Source organism: Dromiciops gliroides, chromosome 1 (assembly GCF_019393635.1).
Source record: "Dromiciops gliroides isolate mDroGli1 chromosome 1, mDroGli1.pri, whole genome shotgun sequence".
NCBI lineage: Eukaryota > Metazoa > Chordata > Mammalia > Microbiotheria > Microbiotheriidae > Dromiciops > Dromiciops gliroides.
In genome coordinates, this window is record NC_057861.1 from 324488426 (window position 1) to 324515007 (window position 26582).

At 35.7% G+C, this 26582-nt stretch overlaps 1 pseudogene; it reads right to left on the reverse strand.

The window, feature by feature from the left end:
* Positions 1 to 10250: 10250 nt before the first annotated feature.
* Positions 10251 to 26582, reverse strand: part of LOC122748807 — an 80578-nt pseudogene continuing 64246 nt past the window's right edge.

Here is a 26582-nt window from a genome sequence, read left to right on the forward strand (position 1 = left end):
CCATGGCGCTGGCACCTCACGTCATCACCACTGGCCCATGGCTATATGGGCCTGGCAAAATTATAATGATTGGAAGCCTAGTGAGGGCAGTCATGTGACTGTCTTCTTCCCAGCAAACCCCAGGCTGACCACACACACAGCCCCCAGCCAATTGGCTGGCCACTCTGACAGTCACATGACTGACCTCACTAGGCTTCCAATCATTATAATTTTGCCAGGCCCATATAGCCATGGGCGAGTGGTGATGACGTGAGGTGCCAACGCCATGGAGCCGGCTACAACCAGTGGGTGGAGCACCTTGCCGGTTGTGGAGCCCCAGAGGCCAGTGCACATGGAGGTTTTTTGTTTTTTTTTTTAAATTCGAGCCAAAAGATGGGGGTCATAAAAACCTCAAATAACAATTCTTTACACAACCTTAGATACTCACCAGCTATATGGCCCTGAGCAAGTCACTGAATCTCTGTTTCAGTTTATTTTAACTGTAAAATGAATGTGATAATAGCACCTAACTTCCAGGGTTGTTGTGAGGATCAAAAGAGATAATATTCATAAAACACTTGAAAATTGCTGGGAATATAGTAAGGACCTAGAAATGACTGTTCCTTTCCTCCTTCCTCTAATCTTTCTGTTGAGCTGTTTTGCTAGCTGCCTGAGGAACATTTTGAATTTGATATCCCATAGGCATGACAAACTAAATGTATATAAAATAGAAAACGTTCTATTTCTCCTAAAACATACTTTTATTCTGAATTTCTCTATAATTTTCAAGGGAAATGCTATCCTTTCAGTCATCCATGTTTTCAGCCTTAGTATTACTTGCAAGTTCTCATTCTTACTCCATATAATGTGTTTTTGATAAAAATTATTTCTTTCTCCAAAATATGTTATTTGTATTCCCTTTCCTTCATTACAAAAGCCCCCATCCTGGTTTAAGACAACATCATCTCTTTCCTGATATACTTCAGTAACTTTCTTTTTGATCTTGCCTTAAGTTTCTCCCCATTTACTTCCCTTCTACACATATTGGGAAAGAAAGGAATTACGCATTTTTATTGTACCAACTAAGTTCTAGGCATTGTGTTATGTGATTTTTACATATATTGTCTCATTTGACCCTCACAACACTCCCCACCCTGAGATATGGTAGTTATTATTCCCTTTTTACCACTGAGTAAACTCAGACAAACAGAGGTTAAGTGATTTGCCCAGGTCACACAACTATTAAGTGTCTCAGGTCAGATTTGAAATCAGATGTTCTTAACTCTAGGCCTGGGCCTTTATTCACTTCATCACCAGCTCTCACATAGGCATCAAAATGATTTTTTTTAATGTAATACTATGTAACACCTCTATTTAATAAACTTCAACAGTTCCCTTTACCTCTAGGATCAAATATAAACTCCTCCATTTGGCATTTAAAGTTTTCCACAACCTGATTCTGAAGATGTTTCTTGCTTTGGTACATGCTATTCCACTCCAGAAATTCTATTGTTCAGAACATGGGCCTTCATACTGTTCTTCATATGTTCCAGCATTCCTAAAATGCTTGCCTTTCTCTCATAGTTGTATTTCAACATGTCTTCAAGACAGCTTCTTCATGAAGCTTTTCTTGAGACAACCCAACCCTGCCCTGCCCCACCCCACACAGCTAATAACTTCTACTCCAATCTTACCTTGCATCTACTTTTTAGTGTTTTTTAAAAATTTATTTATTCGTCTATCCTGATATAATGTAAATTCTTTAAAGGCAAAGACATTTTCAAGTTTTGCCTCTTATCCCCACAGCTTAGCACAGTGAAAGGCATGCAGTGGGCAAATGGGCACTTGATAAAATTCATATTTATTGATGAGTCAGTTGATCTACACAGAAGGGGAAAAAAGTGCTGAATCATAACTTACTTCCTCTAGAACAGGCATACTAAATGAAGAACAGGATTAGGGGAAGTACATGAGGACCCAAGTAACTTGGATAAAGAATATGGGAAAAATAGAATAGAAATAAAAGGAAAATGGAAGGGGTTATAAAGAACACCATGGTTTATTGAGTTAGGCTTTGGATGGAAGTAAGGTAAATGAAATAATGCAGAAGAATAGAAGGTACAGACAATTCATCCAGAGAAAGTACATATGCTGTGGTGACACCAGAGCCATAGACCCCCACACCCCACCCAAAAAAGCTTATATGACAGATCTGTGACAGTGAATAGAGCTGCTACATGGTCACAGTGGACTGTTTTCTGAGATGGGAAGAGGGAATGGGGGAGACAGGGAGAGACAGAGAGAAAGAGAGAGAGGGGGAGAGAGGCAGAGACACACACAGAGAGAGAGAAAGAATCTGAAAGCAGTATCAGTCCTACCTTCAATTAATATAGTAATTCATAGGTGATTGGTGAACTGTGGACAATCCCACAGGATTGTGGAATAATTAAGTAAATAAATCCAGCCTGTTGGAAGGAGAAGGATCCAAAGCTGTGGTTCTGAGTCCCTGTGGCCATAAGGGACTCTCACATGCCAGGGCACACCATATGTCTCCCAGCACTTGGCAAAAGGAGGAACAGAAGGAATCAAGGACAGAGAGTCAGCCAAAAACTCAGAATATCCCAGCTGAATTCCCTCTGTCACAATCTTTAAGTGATCTATTGAAGTAATCTTACTGGGTGTAATATTAATTAGAAGCATAGCTACATCTGGGGAGATCTGACAGTCTGAGCTATGAAAAGCTCTTCAGGATAATCCCTCTGCTTAGAAACAGTAAATGGTCATCTTTTTTTCTATTCTTTCTTGAGCCACCACTGCCACCACCACCAAAGTATTTTGGTCCCTACACTATTGCTTTGACATTTCTCTCAAGATATTAAAAGTCTTTGTTAAAATGCAAATACCTTACCTGAGTAGATCTTATCATATTGGGTCTGGTGAAAATTGTGGATTAAAGTGACCAAAATCATAAAATAGGTAAAGTTTGATGAAGGAAGAGAGAAGAAAGAAGGAATGGGAAGAGAAAAGCAGAGAGGAGAAGGGGTGACAAGAAAGTTCTGAAGAATGGAATTCTGGATAAGAATGTTAATCAAGGTGGGGCTCTCCAAAACAAAATCCTGGGCAATTAAGGATCTGTAATATAGTAACACTTGATGTAGAACACTTGAGATTATACCCAATTATGTTATAAAAGGGGAGGATGGGAATGAGATAAAGGAATGACAAGAGGTAATTTCTTTTATGATCACAGGATTATGGTTATTATAAACAATGTTGGAAGAGATTTCAGAACTGGGAAACTTCCCTTCCCCCCACAAACCTATGAACCTCAGAATAGCAACTGGAACTATTCACCTCTGACAAACAGGGCACTGTGAACATTCCTCTCATCTTCAATTATTTGACATCAACAATAGTTCAGATAGACTAGCAGCACCTATTGTAACTAAGGGCAGCCAGGGACTTATCTCTTCCTTATTGAACTATCAATTCCCCACTGTAGCTGCTTCACATAACTGCTAAAGAAATATCCAGGTTGTTTCATTTAAAAGTAGGTGTCCCCAAAGGCTTTGCCCTTGGCCCTCTTTTCATTTTCCCCTATATTATTTCATTTGGTGAACTCTTCAAATCTCTATGATTTAATTATTATCTCTACATAGTTGATTCTTATATCTATTTATCTCACCCTGACTTCCAGTCTTTTATATATATATATATATATATATATATATATATATATATATATATATCCAACTGATTATTAGATTTCTTCTCCTTTCCACTTTGTTTTAATTCAACATTTTTTATTTGTTTGTTTGTTTTGCTTTATTGTGGGGCAATGAGGGTTAAGTGATTTGCCCAGTCACACAGCAAGTAAGTGTCAAGTGTCTGAGCCTGGATTTGAACTCAGGTCCTCCTGAATCCAGGGCCAGTGCTTTATCCACTGTGCCACCTAGCTGCCCTGATTATTAGACATCGTGAATTGGATGTCCCTTAGACATATAAAACTCATCATATCCAAAACAGAGCTCATTACTCCCCACAGCCCCCCCTCCCCCCCCCCCCCGCCAAGTCCTTGCCTTTTCCAAACATTTCCATTATTGTAAAGGAGACGACTATACTTCTGGTCACCCAGACTCACAAACTTAATGCCATCCTTGACTCTTCCCTTGTTCTCAGTCTACCTTCATTCCCAAGCCTATTTAACTATCCATTCTGTTACCAGGTCTCATCAATTTCTACCTTAGTAATACCTCCAATATATACTTCTGCCATTATGACTACCCTGTTCAAAAGGTTCCAATAGACCCATTATGCATTTAGAATGAAATGAAAAATCTTGTGTTTATTATTTAATGCCCTTTATAATTTGGCATCAATCTGTCTTTCCACATAGTGGATAGAGTGCTGCCCTTGGGTCAAATCTGACCTTAGTCACTTACTACTTATGTGAAATTGTATAAGACACAACCACTTTCTACCTCAGTTTCCTCGATTGTAAAATAGAGATAGTAATAATACCTAACTAGCAGGGTTGTTGTGAGCATCAAACAAGAAAATATTTGCAAAGCACCTAGCCCAGTACCTGCCTACATTATAAGCACTTAATAAAACCAACCTTCTTTCCTGCTTTCCTTCCTTCCTTCCTTCCTTTTCTTTTTTCCAGCCAAATAAACCTTCTTGCTGTTCCTCACACAAAACATCTCTTCTACTCTCTCAACTATACAAATTGTTCTCTTTTACCTTTTAGAATCTCTGGTTTCCTTCAAAATTCAACTTCAGATCCTTCTCCATGAAGCCTTTTCTCATCCCTTTACTTGCTAAATAATGTTGATTCCCTGTTCCTCCCCCAGTATATGGTATTTTTTTAAAATTGTGTATATGATCATGTGTATACACATATATATTCATGGATACTTTACTTACATGTTATTATCCTTCATAAACTTCTTATAAACAGTTTTGTCTTAGATTCCCCAGAGCCTAACAGAATGCTAAGGAGTTACATGAGCAAGAGTACTAGACTTAGTGTCTGAAGACCCGAGTACAAATCCTGCCTCAGACACATACTTGCTATGTGAACCTGGGCAAATTACTTCTGTCCACCTCAGCTTCCTCATATGTAAAATTGGAGATAATAATAGTGCTTACCTCACAGGATTTTTGTGAGAATTAAATTAGAATCCTTACTATTTATAATAGGTGCTTAATAAATGTTTTTTTATTTGTTTATTAATAGTTAAAACCTACCTAGGGGCAGCTAGGTGGCGCAGTGGATAGAGCAAGGTCCCTGGAGTCAGGAGTACCTGAGTTCAAATCCAGCCTCAGACACTTAACACTAGCTGTGTGACCCTGGGCAAGTCACTTAACCCCGATTGCCTCAAAAAAACAAAACAAACAACAACAAAAAAAACACTACCTAGGCAGGTTGTTGAGGTTTTCGTTTTTTGGTGGGGCAATGAGAGTTAAGTGACTTGCCCAAGGTCACACATCTAGTAAGTGTCAAGTTGTCTGAAGTCGGATTTGAACTCAGGTCCTCCTGAATCCAGGGCTAGTGCTTTATCCACTGTGCCACCTAGTTGCCCCAGTTTGTTGAGTGGGAAAATAACGATAATGGAAATCAGGAAAGCTGTGGTCCTGTTTTGATTTTTCCACTTGCTAATCATATAACTTTGGGAAGGTAATTTCTTATCCCTCAAATTCAATTTCCTTATATGAAACACAGGGTAAATAAAACCTGATATGCATGCACATGGATTTATAAAAATAAAATGAAACCATACTGTTTCAACTTTGGGGCTTTTTTTTCCTTCTTTTTTGAGGTTTTTCTCTTGTGCTCTGATTCTTCTTTCACAATATGACTAATGAAGAAATATGTTTAAAGTGATTTTACATATATAACCTATATCAGATTGCTTTCCATCATGGGGAGGAGAGAGGGAAGGGAGGGTGGGAGAAAAATCTGGAAATCCCATGAAAACAAATGTTGAAAACTATCCTTACATGTAACTTGAAAATAATAAAATACTTTTAAAAAAAGAATATATATATATATATATACACACATATGCATTTATATCACTATGTATGTGTGTATGTGTACATATGTGTATATATATATATTCATACACACACACACACACACACACACACACACACACACACACACATATATATATGAGATTTGGCCTTGAGAAAGTCACCTCCCTCTCTTTAGACTTCTGTTTCTTCCTTTGCTAAACATGAGGGAAGGACAAGATAATCTCTATTGTTCCTTCCACATCTATATTTAATAATTTTCATTATAAAGCACAAACTAGTTGAAAGTATTATTGTGATATTCATGAAAAGAACTTGAAAAGCGTATGGTTTTATTGAATGCCAATGTATTATTATTTTCAAAATCTCCTGAGATTCCACATAATTACAAATTTCTGAAAGGAACACATTCATAGCACAAAATTTCAGCTTTCTTTTTTACATTGCCTAAGGAAAACATTTAGTGAGACAGAGGAGACAGGCAGATAGTGACACTTTTTCAAAGGATATTTGAAAATCTGTCATATTTCAGTTTTAACATTTCATATATTTTTTCATATAACAAATATTTTTAAATGCCTACTAAACTTTCTAGTTACTGTAGGGAAATATATTCATCTATACACTCATGCATACATGCATGCATACATGTGTACACATGTATTCATTATTCATATGCATGTACACATATACACATACATATGCACTTATATATACATTTGTAAATGACATATCCATACCATATACTTTTTCTTCACCTTAAACAAAATGAGGAAGAGGAAAGTAAGTGAATAAGCATTTTTTCACTAAATTCCAGGGACTATCCTAGATACTTTAAAATTATTCTCTTACTTAATCCTCACAATAATCCTGCTGGTTCAGTAATATTATTATTCTCCTTTTCCAGTTGAGGAAACTGAGGCTAAGCAATTTGTCTAGGATAACACAGCTAGTAAGTTTCTGGGCCTGGATTTGAACTCAGGTTTTCTTGACTGCAAGCCTAGCTCTCTTTCCACGTTAACTACCTTTAGTTGATCAATCTTGGAAAACCAGAACAAAACCAAATTAAACAAATAACCAAATTTTTTTAAAAAAAAGCTAAATCAAGGAAATTGTGAACATAAGGAGAAAAAAAATCACTGAACTATTTTCTAGTGTTGGCTTTGCGTTTAGCTGACTATATGTCCTTGGAACAACATCATATCCCCCTCTTCATTTCCCAAATCCTTTAATTTTGTTCACAGTTATATTCATAAATTGCAAGAACACATAAAAATGCTAATTGTACTGCAAAGTATTTGTTTCCTAAACAGAACCTTTTGCAACATCATGGGAGATGTATTCTATGTTTCTTCCAATAGAATTATACATTGGCCATAACAATAATAGACCTTAATATGAAACTTTAAGGTTTTCAAAGATCTTTAAACCCATTAAATCATTTGAGCCTCCCAACAATTATGTAAGAGAAAAAAATAGGTAAAATGACCTCTTTTTTAACAGATTCAAAAACTGAAACTGAGAGGAGTTCAGTTCAAGCACTGCCCTCTCTTCAGTGGGCTCCCATTGTCATTTCAATTTAGTAGGGATAAAAGAGAATTGGATTTGGAGTCAAAATACCTCATTTTAATCCTTGGATTCATTTTAGTAAGTTATTCATTTTGTCATAAATGTTATTTTTGGGAAGAGAATATAGTTACAAATTAGTCATACAAACTCTATAGGTGACCATCTTAACAGCTGTTAGTAGTGGATCACCATTGAGTACTTCTCTTACTTGGATTAGTATATATATATATATATATATATATATATATATATACACACATATGCATATGTATATAAAACATCATAAATAAATACATATATATGTATAGGTATGAGTAGATAGAGAGATAGATGGATGGATGCATAGATAGATAGATAGATAGATAGATAGATAGATAGATAGATAGATAGATAGAAAGATAGATAGATAGATAGATAGATTGAAAGATAGATGATAGATCTTTCTTGAATATTCTAGTTTACTTATTGTACTGTTGACCAGAAGGCCTGGATAAAACCAGATAAATCCTCATATCTATTTTATGGTTCTAGTGGTGCAGATTTTCTCCTTTTTTTCTTCCTACACTACATTCTTCCATTCACTAACTCATGTTCCATTCACCAACTCATATACAATGGCCTTTTATTTTCTTCTGACAATTCATGATTCCTTTCTCCCTCATTCCTCCCCTCTCTGTCTCCCTTCCCCCTTTCCACTGTATACTATTTTCTTTAAATTATAATCCCTTTTGCTTTTTTTTCTACAGAAAGAAAATAAGCTTATATTTATAATATTGATCTTCCTATGCAAGAAAACAATCAGAACATTTTATTTTATTTTATTTTTGCAAGGCAATAAGGATTAAGTGACTTGCCCAGGATCACATAGCTGTGACCCTGACTGGAGTTGGACTCAGCCCGGCTCGCCGTTAGCAGCACGTGCTTGACGTGGCTCTCCCCCCAAAGGTGGCCTTGGGTTTTTGGTGAGTTTTATATGGAATATAGACTAAGCTTAGACTTAAGACTATTTGTTTTGTATTTCTACTTTCCTATCCCTCTAATCAACATCACCTTGTAATTTCCAAACAATTAAAGCTCTAACCAGAGACCAGAGGCTTCTTCCATTTACTAGTCTGGGAGATAAATAAGGGAAACAGTTAAAAGGGGAGGTTAATGCTCTAGTATCCAATTTTAAATCTCACAGTTTTGAGATTTAAATTTGAGCTCAGGTTCTCCTGAATCCAGGGCTGGTGCTTTATCCACTGTGCTACCTAGTTTCCCCCAAGAAAACTTCATTTTAGTAGAAAATAATTCCATCCCTACTTTCCGTGACACTATTCTTTCATGGTTTGCCAAATTTTCTGACTTATTTTGCTCTATCAGCTTGATTACTCACTTCATTACTTACTCTTTCTTTGTCTACCTAAATGTAGGTTCCACCTGAAATTTTACATTTGGGGCCTCTTCTCTTTTTTCTCTACATTCTTTCTCCCTTCAATTTCATTTATTTCCATGGCTTCAATTATTAATTCTATATAGTTTCTCTTAGTTCTATGTGGAGGGATGTCAAGAATTACTGTCACCTCTGATGGGAAAGCTTGCTGAACTTTGCTTATGCACCTTTGCTGTCCACCTGGTACTCCAATATTACATGTGACTCCAAGAAACTAGCCTATGCAGCGGCCATCCGCTACTAAAACTCTCAGTAGATGGGGTAAAACAGGTTGAGGGTAATCAATGAACCTTTAGCCCATTGATGAATTAGGGAGGTTTCTTCCCTATACATGTGAAGACTTCCCCCAGTGGAGTTGGTGGATGAGCAAAATGTGTTCCAATATCTATGAAGCTGACTGTGGAGATTGGAGATAAATCAAAAAAGCCAAAGCCATCCACTGCATCCTGGAACCATCTTTAGTCATCTTGACCTCTCTCTTGACAGTAGACTTTAGTGATTCTTGAAGAGGGAATGAAATTTTTATGTGTAATTCTGTTTCACATAAATCCAATTCATGTGTGAGTCAAGGCAGCAACCCATGATGTCATTGGTTCTCTTAAAAAAGCAAAGGACATTCAATATTTGTAAGATGCAATGTGAAATAATAAGCAGAGAGATGTTCTGGAAGTCAGGAAGAACTGGGTTCAAGACATACCTATAATATGCACTGGCTATTTAATGTTGGATAAGTAACTTAACTTCTAATTGTCCCAGGCAAGTCACCAATATAAAGACAGAAAATGTATTAAAGGTAGGTAATGTGTTGATCTTTACTAATAGACAGGGTTCCTTGAGTAGAATTTCTTATACCAATATATTTAAAGACCCCATTCCATCCTATTTCCTACATCTTACTCTTACATTAATACCTCTATTCCACAAGTCTGTCGTAAATTTCCATACAACATTTACATTTAATTGCTAAATAAAAATACCTCAATTTCCTAAAATCACTTCGGACTTAATATAACCCAAAACAGGCTGATTATTTTTAACACAAACCCTAATTTCTTCCTGGCTTCCCAGTTCCTGTTGATGGCACCACTATTCTTCTAAGTACTGAGTCTCAAAATCCAGGAATAGGCCTTGACTTGCACTATCCTTCATTCTTCATGTATAAGTCATCAAGTCCAATCTATTCTACCTCCACAATATCTCACACACCAGGTTCTCTTTATTACTCACACTGTTACCACTCTTGTCCTGATTGTCTCTCAGCAGGACTCTTGCAATTTATAATGTGCTGCTGGATACTACTCTTGAAAGCTGTTTTATGCGTATTCATTGGGGCCTGCAAGAAAAACATGCTGTTCTGGGAACACTGCTGTCAAGCTTGGCAGGCTGTTCCCCATTTTAGCTCATTACCTTTGCTAATCTGCTAGGTGTTGGAATTTTTCAATGTGGTACATTTGTAAGATCTGAATCAAATCCTGCTTTCTTTATAGTAACAGGTACCATTCCACAGGTCTTACTAGTCAACGTAAGCTAAATTATTTGTTTTTCATTGCTCAAGCCTGCTTGGTCTTCAGTGACTTTCAGTCATCAGATCAAATTCTAATGTGATGATAAGGAAAAAAAATTAACTTCTTCTTAGATACAAGGATATACTTTTACCTTGAAACCACATACATTTCTCTTTAACTCTATATTTAAGGAACTGAGAGCAATATCTCTTTCTATATTCCCTTCTTTGTTTATTACACCCATGTCAGCTATCACCCTTTAGCCTTTGTCTTTTTATCTACATCCTTGAGCTCCCTCACTAATCTCAAACCTTCATTATCAAATGCATATTTGGTATTTCTCTGTAAATACTCCCCTAGCACCTCAAACTCAGTGTGTCTAAAAATGAATTCATTATCTCCCACAATAAACTGAATTTCCTCTCCATTTGCCTCTTGTAGTTAACAAGACTTGTCTCATATACAGTATCTTAGTGTCATCTTCTGGAGAAATTTTAGTCATATAGATGTGATCAGCAAGATATATGTGGAATTATTAGCTGAACATTGAACTGACCTAGTACCCTGTGCCCTCTAATTCACCTTTTCTATGTTTTCTGCCCCACTCTTGGAAAAAAAAAAAACAACAATTAATTAGATGAAGAAGAAACATCTCTTCTCAACTGTAATTTTTCTGTAAAAAGTATACCTGGGGAATCCTTTCTCTTAGTATGGCCTGTTTGCTAGTATGTATAGCATTTATTTCCTTTATCAGCTATAGCAAGAATTCATGGTGCAACACTATACAAATTATTATTATTTAATAGAGTCAGAGGGAGATATGATCTTATTGTGATCTGTGTTTCTTTGTGTTTTACTGTAAAGTAGAATTTTTTTTGAATACAAGTTTCACTAATTTACTTTGCATAGCTGAAACTACTGTACATTTAATGATTAAAATTAAGCTCTGTTTAGATCTTGAATGATTTTCAATCATTAAAACTAGCATACTTTGGTTCTTTAAGTGTTTCCCCCTTATTCTACCTTTTAAATAATGAACATATTATGAAATCTGAGTATTCTTACAAAAAAAGGATCAAAGATGCTTAAAAGACAGGCCTGTAATGCTGATTCCTTACTTTATTTACCAAGACAATGGCCATCTAGCCAACTTGTAGCAGAAAAAAAAGTTATTTACAGTGTTACCTTTGATCTCCTTTCAGGACTTCTTATGTAATTATCTATCTATCTATCTATGTGCAATAATACATAAATATATCCATTCATTCAAGCATTCATTCACTCAAAAGAAAGTATTGACCACATTTACTTTAAAATTCATTTATTTGTTTTTTTTAATATTTCTTTTAAACATTTTGACTTCCTCTCCTTCCTACCAATGCCTCCCTCACCCAATGACAATCAATAAATATGATACCAATTACACAAGTGGAAGTCCTAATTGATAGGCATTTCCTCATTTTCCAATTCTTTGTCAACACAAAAAGTCACAAGAAATATGTTTGTATATATAGGTTCTTTGGTTCTTTTTCTTTTCCTTTTTTTTTTTTTTTGGATACAGACCTAGTAGTGGTATTGTTGGATGAAAGTGTATGCACAATTTTATAGCTCTTAGGGCGTAGTTCCAAGTTGCTCTCTAGAATGGTTAGATCAGTTGAGAACTCTTCCAACTGTGCATTAGTGGCTCAATTCTTCCACATCCCCACCAATATTTTAGAACATCTATTTAAAAGAATCTAAATAGACTAATAGAACACTGATTAGATGTTCTTTGGTAGAGAACCTATAAGATTAGGAGTCAAGAATTTGAGCTTCTGATATCGATTTCCTTTGTGAACTGGGATAATGAATTTCCTCTCTATAAGATTCAGTTTCCTTAATTTTTACCTGAGAAGATAATAATACCTTCCCTGCCTACTTTACAGACTTGTAAAGTAAAAAAAAAAAAAGTAGTGGTTTTGAAAACACTTTGAAACATTTCAATTTTGATTCAGGTTTAGATAGGAAATCATTATATATATATATATATATATATATACATGCACACACACACATACATATATATGAGTGTATGCATATGTATATAAATAACAAATGTCTTTGTTGAATGGTCACTTGGGGATTCTTTTTAAATTGATTGATAGCAAGTTATAATTGAATGTTAGTGAGATAACATTCTCAGAATTATAATAGGTCCTTCTCTGAGTGAAATAAACTAATATATCATTAATTTTCTAATATTTTAACCTAAAGAAAATTCAATGATTTCCTATGGATGATAAGTTTAATCTATGCTCTAAAAAGTTAATCCCTACACAGAAATTAGTAGTGTCAGGGTCATTGGGTGATATTCAGGTCTATTTTTTCTTTTCATTTCCCAAATGTTCAATTGCTAAAGGTCCTATTTTGATTTTTAAAATACAATTTCTTCCCACCGTGTAAAATCAATTTATTGGAATTCTACTGTACTTGAAGAGCTGCTTAATTCCAAAGAGCTTTCATGCTTATAATAAAATCTTGATTAACTGGAGAGCTCAGGGAATGCAATATTCTTTTTACTTGAATTTTCTGTTTAACTGAAATTTTAAACTTTCAAGCTTCATTTCAGATTTTGTTATTGCAAATCTTTATAAAAAAAATCTACTTTCTTTCATAATATTGCCTAACCTTATCTAGCCAAGAAAATCCCCACTATTACTCAATAGTTATGGCTATCTTCTAATTATCTCCTATGTATAATATGCATGAACCCTTTCTACTTGTGAACAAGGCTTAAATGCTATACCATTTCTCTTTGCCTGTACAAAACTGTATTATTCTTTAAGAGTTTTCTCCACTAAAAACTAACTGGCCACTTTAGTATAGAGTATTTTAAAGTTTTAGTTAAAAATACCTCATTTTACATCTAGTTTCTAAAATTTAGGGGGCAGCTAAGTGGCACAGTGGATAAAGAAACAGTCCTGGATTCAGTAGGAGCTGAGTTCAAATTTGGCCTCAGACACTTGACACTTACTGGCTGTGTGACCCTGGGCAAGGTACTTAACCCTCATTGCCCCACCCCCCACCCCCAAAATTAGTAACAGGCTAGTCATGAACAAATCTCCTCTCTCTCTCTCTCTCTCTTTTCCTCACTCTCTCTCCATTTCTCTCTCTTCATCTAATCTTTTTCTCTCCTTCCACAGCTAGGGAAAACAGAACAAAACAATACCACCAAACTCTTGTTGTTTGGGGCTTTGTCAAGCTGTCTCTTGTGTAGACATACTTGGTTTTTTGTTTTTGTTTTGTTTTTTCTTTCTTTTGGCCTGGCCACTTTTACCATTTCTGTACTCCCTCCAGATATTTGTTCCATACAATTAAAGGAAGGTATAAAAAAATCCCATCTCTCAGAAAGATCTGGGCCTTTTTTTTTTTGGTTGTTTTGTTTTCTTTCTAATAGGTGAGCTACTCTAGTCTGACCAGTTAGCTGGCATAAAAACACTGTTAAACCAATTTTAATGGCTTAGATATCTAGTAGTTCATTATCCAAAACTAATCTCAAAATTAATTCAAAGGCATACTTGAACTTCCCACCATTGACATTTATATTTAAAAACAAGGAGTTACAGATCATTATCAGTATCTACCTATTTCTCTAGTTCATACAATTTAGAGAAAAGCAGGCTATCATCATAAATTTTTGCTTTAACTGATAAAGCAGAGAAAGGTACTTGCTAGGATATGGGCCATGTGAAGAGCCAACATGGATTCTCAAACAATTCAGCAATCAACAAAAATCTATTAAGTGCCTATCATAAGGCCAGACAGCGTTCTCAGAATGGAGATAAAAAGATAAAAAGTGAAATATTCCCTTCCTTCAGCGTCTTACAATCTAACAGAAAAATATAACACTTACTTATATATAAATTTGAGGTGGTATGGTTGGGAGATAAAAGAAGTTGGGGAGGGGTGGATTGTGTCAGGAAATGTTTCTGATTGTTGTTATCAAGTTGTTTCAGTTATGTCTGACTCTTCATGACCCTATTTGAGGTTTTCTTGGCCAAGATACTGGAGTAGTTTGCCATTTCCTTCTCAAGTTCATTTTATAGATGCATAATAGAGGCAAGCAGGATAAAGGGACTTTACCAGGGTCACAAGGCTAGTGTTGAAGGCCAGATTTGAACTCTTTCTGACTTTAGGGAAGGTCCTCTATTGCTTCCAGTACAAGTTGGCATTTAGTATGATCTTGGAAGGAAAGTAAGGATTCTAAGAGGCAGAAGTGAGGAAGGATTGAACTTCATGGATAAGATAAAGCCCATACAAAAGCGAAGAGCCAAGAGATGGATTCATGAATGAGAACCAGAAGAAAAGGCCAATTTGGTATGTTAATAAAAGTGAGTAATATATAACAAGGGTGATAAAGAAAGTTAAGGACAAATAATAAAGGGCTTTAAAAGTGGTTAAATGTAATTATAGCTGCTCTTACAGGTAAAAAGGAGCCACTAGTGGTCTGGATTTAGAAGAGGCCTGCCCTATGCTTTAGGAAAAATATTGGTGTCTTCACAATAAAGAAATTGAAATTAGGAGAAGTTTAAGGCAAGGAGACATATCAGGGAGCTATTTTAAGAGTCCAAGAGAGAGGTGACGAGGGTACAAATAAGGGTGGCAGCTGGGTGAATGGAGAGATAAGGATAGATGACAGGCATGTTGTGTGGATAGAAGTGACAAGATTTGCTGACTGAATGAATATGTGAATTGGATGAGATCTCCAGAATGACCTCATACACCAGGAAACACATCATTAGGAGATCTCATTATCCTTAAAGGTTAAATCATATTTGGTACTCACATCTCATAAGTACCTTGTGTCCCTATTATTGGTCTCTCTGGCAGGAGAACAGAGGGATGACTTCTAAACTTCAATTTAAGAAATGGGACCAGCACAATCTTCTCCCCATTTCCCAACAGCTATATTGTTTTCATACTTCTTTGTATTTCTCCATCATCTCTGCATGTTCTGACAAGTTCTCCCTCCCCCTTTTCAACTTTCTTTTCTGTGTTATCACCCTATATTAGATCATAAGCTACTTCAGATCAGGAACAGTATTTCATTTTATTCTATTTGTATCCCCAGTGCCTACCACAGTGTTTAACATGTACTTGGTGCTAAATAAATGTTTATTGACTAACTAAAATATCCCAAATGACTCTGGGGTTGAAAATCTTTGTGACTGGAAAGATTTTTCTATGCTTTACAGAATAAAAGAAGTTCAGAAGTGGAATAGGTTTGGAAAGAAAGATAATGAATTCCCTTTTGGAAATGGTGAGATTAAGCTGTTCAAGATATATCCAATTCATAATATCCAAAGGGCCAAAAATTATGTAGACCTATAGCTCAGTAGAGCGATTGAAGCTGGAAATATAGATTTGAGAGTCATCAGAATAGAGATGAAACTTAAATCCTCTTTAGGTGATTAGTTCGCTGGGAAAAATAAGGAGATTTCACATTATAATGTCCTAGTATATGGAACCGCTCAAGAATTGGGTGATAAGGAACTGGTCATAACATGGAAAGTTGATTTATAATCTATATTGATATAATTGGTGACATTGTTCTGGTAAAGGAGATAAGATTTCGTACATACCAACTATGAATAATTGGAGAAAAGTCATGTTATGTTTTAATGCCTATTATGTGATTATGTGTCAGGCATTGTGTTAAGCATTTTATTGTATGTATGTATATATAATCCTCATTTTATGATTTCCTAAGCACTTTACTATATATAATATATAATTATATATGTATGTATATGTATATATGCATGTATATATAATCCTCATTTTATGATTTACTATATACTTTACTATATATAATATAGTAAGTATATATAGTATGTATATATATTTAAGTGTTTAGTAAATCAAAATGAGGATTATATATACACATATATACATACATGTATATACATATATATGAGTGTATACATATATGTGTGTGTTTGTGTATGTGTGTGTTTGTATGTGTGTGCATGAAGAGGCTCTTCTAGTCAGTGAGGAGTCACGATGAATAGAGAGCTAGGTATGAAGGTAGTATGAAGACCTGAGTTTAAATCTTGCTTTACATACATTTAATATGTTTCTCCATTCCCTCAAATACTTCCCTGGGTTGTAGTCAGGATAAAAGGAAAAGGCATTCATTAGTTAAATACTTTGCAAACCTTAAAGTATTATATGAATACTCGTTCTTGTTGCTGTTGTTGATGCTAAAAGATCAAGGCTGACTTCCTAAATAGATGAAGTAGCCTTTGTGGGATGATCTTACTTCATCATTGTTGTTCAGTCATTTTTTAGCCATGCTTCACTCTTTATGATTCCATTTAGAGTTTTTTTGGCAGATTCTAGAGTGGTTTGCCATTTCCTTCTCTAGTTCATTTTACAGATGAGGAAACTGAGGAAACTAGGGTTAAGTGACTTGCCAGTATCACACAACTACTGAATGTCTGAGGGCAGATTGTAACCTTACAAAAATGAGTCTTCCCGACTCAAGGCCTGGTACTCTATCTACTATACCATCTATTTATTTATCAGAATGAGGAGAAAAGGCAGTCATACATCATGTTTATGAAATAAGGAGCAAGAATAGGAGAAATAGATTGTATACATAGCCAGAAATAAAAGGCCTGGTCAACACCAAGTTGGCAAACAGTATGGTTTACTAGAGGAAGCACTAGATTTGGAAGTAGAGAATGTTGGGGGTGGGGGTTGTTTTGTTTTGTTTTGTTTTGTTGTGTTTTTTACCTAACTGACACCTATAAACCTATGTGACTTTGAGGAAGTAATTGTCTCTTCTGAGCTTCATTTTCCTCAACTATAAAATGAGAAAGTTAAATTAGATGAGCCTCAAAATCTCTTTCCTTCTAAGTAAAAATACTATGCTCCAAATCAAGAATCAGGACTGACTTGAAGATCAAAGTAAAGGGGTAAATCAAGAAAGAAACAAACAAAAAACACGTAGACAATTAGAACATACATGGATACCAGGGATCAGGGCAATATTAGATAGCAAGACAGACAGGCATTTGAAGCACACACGAGTTTTGTCAAAGGTAGGGCAGAGGTGAAATTATTGAAAAGGAGTGTGGTTAAAAGTAAGGGCAAATAATACAGAACCAGAAGACCTCCTAGAAAATAAATGAACTTCCAAGTCACCAGGTCATTAGAAGATAGGTACCAGAAGCTATGTGGCAAAATGGATAGATTGCCTGGAGTCAGGAAGCCCTAAATTCAAATCTGGCCTTGGGCATTTGCCAGATGTGTGACCTTAAACAAGTCACTTAATCCTTTATGACTCAGTTTCTTCATCTGTAAAATGTATTGAAGAAGGAAATGGCAAATAACTCCAGTATACTTTCCAAGAAAACCCCAAATGGGGTCACTGAGAATTAAATGTGACTGACAAAAACAAAAATCCAGGAACAGGAAGATATTAATAACTGACCCATTCCTCTGACTTGTTTAAGCATATATTTCCTTTGATGTAAGGGCTATTCTCCCAGGGTGGCCAACTGAGGAGCTATATGTTCATTTATCTTTAACTATGAGTGTGTAGATAGAAGATAGCACCTTACAGCTGCTGCCTACAAATATGTTCCCCAGGACCTGAATGATCCTCACCACTAATGAGTAATTCTGTTGGGGCTGAAAGACTTTTATTTGATCTTCAAGAATCCCCTGTTAGTAGGGGTATGCTGTACCAGCTGAAACTGACCCATGAGATTTGATTTTTTTAAATGTTTATTTTAAGTATTTACTCCCTGGAAATCAGCAAAAACTAAAAATCAGCACTTGATGTTTTGATGACTATCAGGACTTAGGAAAGTGATAGGGAAAATGTTAATAATTCAGCTTAAACATAATAATATGTCATATGTACCCTCTTTTATAGAATCACATATACATATATACACATGTGTGTATGTATATATGTGTGTCTGTATGTGTATCTATACACTCATTAATTTAAGTATATCAAAATTTAAGTTTTAGTTGCCATGTATCTTTTAGAAATTATTGCCATATGTGGCTTTGTTGATTTAATATATAAAACTATATTATTCATGTTATTTTATAGTTTAATTTCTACTCTTTATATGCAAACTCTTCAGTCTTTAGAAGCCCTGAATTATTAATACCAAAGTATTACCCAGAAAAAAACCCCAGCATTTTCTGAGGATATTAGTGCTAGAAAGAACTTTAAAGATTATTATTTATTCAGTCCTTTATTTTACAGGATGAGGAAAACACATTCCATGAGTTTAAATGATTTCCCCAAGGTTAGTAAGCTAGTTATTGGCACAGATGCAGTGGATTCTGAGTTTTCTGATGCCCCATCAAGTGCTCTTTGTAGTGCCTTACAAAAGGAAACTACTAACATGGCTGGTAATGGGCAGTAGGGATTTTGTACCTCTATGTTCACCTTTATTTCTCAAATTAAAAGCACATCAGGAGCAATTAATCAATCAATAAATATTTGTTGGACATTTTCCATGTGTCTAACACCAAGCTAGAAGCTATGCAAGATATAAATATTTGATGCAAAAAGTAGGTTCCAATATTTCAAAAAGTCTTCCTTTTATGTAAGTTTATATATACAGTAGGTATTGCTGCTGAGTATTTTTATAAGGCTCCTTATTTGTTTTTCTTTTCTTTTATTTAATGTTTTAACATTTTTAAGTACAATAAAATTTTATTTCAAAACTTAAAAGCCATTCTAAGCTTCTGAGCCCTACCCCCATGCCCCCCAAAAAGGTAGTTTGTTAACCCCTGCATAGAGAATCACAGAAACTCAAAATCTGATTTTCATAAACAACTACAGTGGGCCACCTAGTCCAACTCTTACATGAAAGGGATCCCCATTATTACATACCTGATGTTTTGTTTAGACTGCTTGAAGAACCAGGGTGGGGATGGGGAAGAAGAAGATTTACTACCTCTCAATGTACCCTGTTTCATTTTTTGATAGCACTAGATGTTAGCAAGTTTTGTTTGATTGTTATTCCCTGGTATGTAGCCTAAATTTTGCTAGTTGCACTTCTACCCCTCACTCTACTATTTGTCTTCTAGAGGCAAATGAACAAACAAAAGAAATCTAATCCTCTTCAAGATTGCTCTTTAAGACTTGAAGCTAGTGGGGGGGGGGTGCAGCTACCAGCTCTGGAGTCAGAAGGACCTGAGTTCAAATCCGGTCTCAGACACAACACTTACTAGCTGTGTGACCCTAGGCAAGTCACTTAACCCCAATTGCCTCACAAAAAAAAAAAAAGACTTGAAGCTAGCTATCTTTAGCTATCTTGTCTCCTCCCCCCAACCCCCGACCCCTTCAATTCCTCCTAGTCTTCTCTTCTCCTTGTTTCTACAACAGATCTTCAGGTACTCAAGGTACCGTTCCATTTGAATGTCCAGCCATCCCCTTGATATGTGCCAGCTTAATAATGTCCTTCTTAAACTATTGCAACCAGAAGTGAAAAAAAAAAATTAGATGAGGGCAAATGATGGCAGAGTAGACTAGAATCGTCAACTATTTTTCTATAAGCTGTGCCTTTCATTATAGCTTGGTGATATGGTAAGTAAGAGTGATGGGCTTGGAGCTGATCCTAAATTTTATTTCTGTCACCAACACTAGTTGTTTTTTGTTGTTGTTGTTGTTGTTTGTTTTTGTTTGTTTTTGTTTTATTTTGTTTTGTTTTGTTTTTACCCAGGGCAAGTCACTTAAAAAAAAAAAAGTTAACATTTACACAGCACTTATTATTTGCCAGGTGCTACACTTTTTTTTTTTAATTTGACCTTCACAGGGGGCAGTTAGGTGGAGCAGTGGATAAAGCACTGGCCTTGGATTCAGGAAGACCTGAGTTCAAATCCAGCCTCAGACACTTGACACTTACTGGCTATGTGACCCTGGGTAAGTCATTTAACCCCCATTGCCCTGCAAAAAACAAAACAAAACAAAACAAAACAAAAAACAAATAATTTGACCTTCACAACATCCCTGAGAGATGAGTCCTATTAGTATCCCCATTTTATAGATAAGGAAACTGAGACAAATAGAGGTTCAAGTGACTTGCCAAGTAAGTGTCTGAGGCCAAATTTGAACTCAGGTCTTCCTGAGACCAGACCTGATATTCTAATTACCATGCTGTCTAGCTTCCACTTGAAGCCTGTTTGCCTCAGTTTCTTCAAATTGATAATGTATCATCACCAGGATTAGCATCAACATTTATTGGGCACCAACTATGATACAATGACTAGAGTAACAGGCTTAGGGTCAGAAAGACATCTTCCTGATTTTAAATCTGGCTTCGGACACCTGTGACCCTGGGCAAGTCACTTAACCCTGTTTGCCTCAAATTCCCAATTGGTAAAATGAGCTGGAAAAGGAAATGTCAAATCACTCTGATATCTTTGGCGAGAAAACCCTAAATCTTGTCACAATCAGACAATGACTGAAAATGACTGAACAACCACAAAAACTATGTATAAAAGAATCATGGAGTTGTGGATAGAGTATCAGTCTTTAGAATCAGAAGCTATGGGTTTAAGTCCTTCTTCTGACAGTTTCTGGATATATGACTTTCACCTACTTACTTAATTTCTAAGTGCTTTAGACAACTCTTAAAGGGCTATGAGGAGCTTACTTTATTAGTAGAGGGTATTTCTTCATCTGGAAGTAGCCAATATTAATAAACCACAGACTTGACCCCTATTGCTCTATGTCTGAATCATTTTCCCACACCCCAGAACATAATGGACATAAGCAGAAAATGATATATTACCAATGATAACTTACGTGATAGAATTAGCATAAAAGACACTGTCTCAAATAGGTTTGACCTAGGGATAAAAAGTAACCAGACATGTAGTGAGATTTAAAGATACCTAGTGGTCAAGTAGGTGCTGAAATATGAGCCTGGAAGTGATAAAAAAACTAGCATGTTGGGTTTATTCTCCATGAAGATTTGTGGAATGTAATGGGTAATAATTGAATTCCAAGAAATGGCATGAAGGGATAACAATCTGTATCAGTGAAAGGAACATCCACATCAATGAGATCAATGATATATCACCAATGATACATTACCAATCCAGTTTGATTATTCAATCAAAATATAAAATAATCTGGCAGCATTAAAATATAGAAGAGGAGGAGAAGAAGAAGAAAGTCTATAGGAAAGATCAATGGCTATAACTGAAATTGAGGTGATGAAGACAGATAATGATTGTGTCACTGCGAATATAAAGGAAGGAATACTTGGAAGAAACATGATAAAGGAAAATCAAAATGAATGGTTACCAGTTGGAACAGAGGCACAAGGAAGAATGAAAAATTATTCTGAGATTTAAAGACTTATTGAATAGGACTATAGACAACGATGTATGAAAGGGAAGTTGGGTTTGAGAAGAGGAAAATAATGAAGCTTCTCCTAAATGTGGTAAATTGGAGAGAATAGAGGTGATGGTATAATTACCAAGCCAAAATGTCCAATAACCTTTGTTGATAGGAATCTGGAATTCACAATATAACAGAGAGAATATATCATCACCACCACCATCATCATCACCATTTTACTAATGAGAAAAACCTTATGGTTTTATTTCTTTGCCAAAGTAACACAGCAAGTTATTTATTGAGTTAGAAATTAGGTCCATTTTGTGAAGTAGTGAGGTCCCAGTAGCTGGCATGCTAATTCTCATGTAAGAAGAGAACCTATTAGGAATATTAGAGATGAGCTTCCAACATAGGTAGGAAGTTTGCTGTGATAGCTTCTAAGTATTATTCTAGTTTTAAGATTCTATGAAGCTAGATTAATTTTCTACTCATTAAAAGCACTTCCTGAAATGTGCATTGATGTACCTGGTACCTGACATATTAAGTGAAACTCTTTAACAGGTTGAATAAGACAATGTCTGTCTTTTTTTAGGAGACTAACAGGGTAAATTTCCCATGCTGCATAACTTTCTTAGTGCTGGAATAAGTCAGTCAATGAAGGGAAAAGGAAAGGAACATTTGACAGGCTCTGAAACGCAGTCTTTAGGGACAATACCCTGTTTATATGCATTTGTGAGGTTCCTAGTGATAATCGTTTGCCTAAAATACTACCAATTGTTTAACAAGGGAATCATTTCTAAAATGCAGACAGTTTAGAGCTTAAATAACTCCCCAGAACTATTCAAGAAGTGCTATATTCATTTTATACAGCTTTTATGGGAACCTCATTTCAAAGAAAGTTAAACATCATAATAAAAAAAAGATTCCACTTTACAAGCTCAAATCTTTCCTTCCTTTTGCCTTTTTAAGTGCATTTTATGAGTCAACAGAGCCATGTTCTTAGGAATATATATTTTCATGGAAAATTACCTAATGTAGCAATCTTTCCTTACTAGAATATAGCAATTTGTTTACCCTGATTTGATTTGTATCCATCTCTGCCTGTCAAGCACATAAGGCACACAGGTATACAGGTACCTGTGTGTACACATGATCACACATGTGCACATATACACATGTACAAATATAATTCAATGCACAACCATACATAGCATTGAGTCCTAGGGAGTCATTGTGGAGAGCTTCATTGTCATTCAAGTTCTTTCTTAGACCATTAATTTTCAGCATCATAACAATTGTGCTCAAGTTGAAGATGCTGTTTAGATGCTGCTCAGGAAAGATATATCCTATGGCATCCTCTCTGACAATACATTCATTTATCATTCTGTTCCTCAATCCAAGTGATGGCTTGCCTCGAGGAGGATAAATGGCTCATATAGTTCTCAATGGTCTAATAGCAGGACCATCTGCTGAAGTCATCAGTGACTTGTTGGTGAGGCTTAGCAGCTGGGAAGGCTTCAACTAATCTGCTCTTCTTTTAATCAGTGGGGTATCTCTGAAATGAGTGAGAATTATGATGATGGATTCTAGGGGAGTAAAGATAACATCTTTACTCTTGACTCAGCTTGCAATATTTATTTTGATTCTCTATATTTACTTTCACACCATCAGGTATCTGTTTGTGCTTTTCATTCCAATCATGGGGACTGAATATGAAGGTGTTGGAGAAGCTTATCATACCATTTCCAATCCTGGCAAATGCAAGGTGGCTTATCTCTGATTCTAATGTGTCTATATATTTCATTTCCACTTGTCTTCTTCAACTATATCAGCAGTCTGGAGAAAGAAGACAGGAGGGAATTCCTCTGGTTGAATGCATAAGGATCTGGCATATTTTTTTTATCAATGATTAACATGAAGAGATAGAGAACATGCTTACATATGCTAGAGATATTACTGTCATGATGGACAATCCAGCTTGTATTCAAAATATCTACATAAGTTAGGTCAACAGACGGAATTAAATAAAATGAAATTTAATTGGTAAAAATGTCTGGTCCTAACCTGGAGCTTAAAAAATCAGTTTCTCAAATATAGTCTGGGGGATGACTAGCTATCAGTTCATATCAAAAATAGGATGTATGAGTTTCAACAGATCGGAGATTCTGTATTAGTGGATAACGTGGTTAAATTAAACACAGAAGCTTAAAATAAAACGTAGTCTTTGGATGCTTTAAAAGAGGCTTGCTGGGGGCAGCTAGATGTCACAGTGGATAAAACATCAGCCCTGGATTCAGGAGGAACTGAATTCAAATCCGAATTTAGACACTTGATATTTACTAGCTGTGTGACATTGGGCAAGCCACTTAACCCTTATTGCCCTGCAAAAACAAAAACAAAACAAAAACAAAAGTAAAAACAAAAGACTCCACCAAAAACAAATCCATAGAAAAAAAGAAAGAGGCTTGATATCTGTTTCAAGGCATATGATAATACCATTATACTCAGCTTTTGTCAGATACCACAATTGGAATATTCTCTTCAGTTCCAGGTTAATGAATAAATAATCAGTACCCATATATTAAATTCCTACTCTGTGCTGGATACCTTGTGAAGTAGTGGGGAAATAAAGTGCAATAAAAATAATTATATGATGCCTGTCTGCTTTCAGGGAGCTTGCCCATTTTTAGGGTAGATGGTATGAATGTGTATAAATACATATAGAATAAATAGGAAACATATAAATGTGAGTTAGAATTTAATTTTGCTTAATAGATTGATTAGGACTAGCAGTAGAAGGGATCAGGAAATGCACTTTGAACAATGCAGAGCTTGAGCTGAATTTTGACAAAAGTTAACAATTTTGTAAGGAAGTAGAACAGTCTAGGCATGGAGGATGGCCAATGTAAAGACAGAAAGATGAGACATGGAGTGGCAGATGTGAGAAACAGAGAAAACTCCAGCTTAGTCGTACATCAGATTGGGAAAGAGAAGGAGGTAAAGTTTAATGATTCTCGAAATATACATGGAGGCCAAATTGTGAAGGACTTTAAAAGACAGAGCTAACTTCATACTAGAAGCTAAAAGGGTCACTAGGGCTTATTGAGTCTGGAATTGAACCAGTTAGACCTGCACTTGAGAAAACATTATTTTAGCAGCTGCATAGACGATGGAATGGAATGACAAGGAACTTGAGGCAAAGAGTAAAATTAGGAGGCTCTTTGAATTGTCCAGGTGACAGGTGATAAGGGCATAAATTAAGGTGGTAGCTGTGTTTGTAGTGAGAAGAGGTTGGATACCACATTTAAGAATGACATTTAGAGTCTTTAATGTTTCTAGTGATAGAACTGTAAACTCCATGCCACATGAGAATTAGAAGAACTAAATGGAGACATTTAGTCTGGAGAAGAGAATACCTGAGGGTGAGGAATAAAAGCTTTCTTTATATAATCCAGATGTGTTGTTAGGTGAGCCTGATTCGGTATTAATTCAGGTTTGAGGTTGAGCTGAAATAAGGGATCAATGAGATATTAAACAATTAACCAGCATTGGAAAAATATATGTATGTAAATATACATCTATATCTATCTCTATATATGTATGTATGTATGTTATAATTTATATATATATATATATCTTATATAACACTAACATTTAAGGTAGGTAGAGACAATCTTCCTCATATAGAGAGAAGTTTTGGTATATGGAGGTCTTGGAACATATAATAAATCTGAAGAGTTCAAAAGGCTGGTCATTTTATTAAATGTCTTTAGGAAAATGGCTGGACTCAAAAGATGACATATTAAGGGTTTGCCTTTATAGAATGATTTGGTCCTGGGGCCAGGGCCTACTACCCCAAAATATTATCATCATTGACATTATGTACCCATTTTAGTCTTTTGTTTTGGTCCTTGAATGGTTTTTCTGTCTGAGCATTTTCTTTAAAAAATGTAACATCCCTGGGGCACCTAGGTGGTACAGTGGATAAAGTACCGGCTCTGGATTCAGAAGGACCTGAGTTTAAATCTGCCCTCAGACACTTGACACTTACTAGCTATGTGACTCTTGGCAAGTCACTTAACCTTCATTTCCCTGAAAAAAAAGAGTAATATCCCAGGAGGGAGTCATCAATAATTATCTAATAATTATTAATTAGTCAGAAACCCTTGATAGATCAAAATTGTCTGAAAGCATAACTGGGGGATAAGGCAGGAATCTGTGGGAAGCAGAAGGAGAAAATTGGGATGGATGAGGGACCTGAGAAGGCCTCATCTTAACCTAAGCTCCGTATTTCATACCTGTGAATCCTTGCATAACCACATGTTTAATCTTTATATTGGTTGATTGAACCTATATGTTGATGACCTCAAAATTCATCATGTTCAGTAAATTAATATTTACTGCTATGCGTAGTACACTGCAAAATTATTCTTACATTACAGAAGACTTGAAAAATAGTATGTATAGTAAGTACACTGGATGGCACTAGACTTGGAGTCATGAAAACCTACATTCAAATCCTGCCTCAGACACATTAGTTATGATCTTGGGCAAGTCCCTTAATTTTTTTCAGCAGCAGTTTCCTCATATACAAAATTGGAATAGTATCTGTTAACAATTAACATGTAGGGGCAGCTTGGTGGTGCAGTGGATGGAGCCCAGGCCCTGGATTCAGGAGGACCTGAGTTAAAATCCG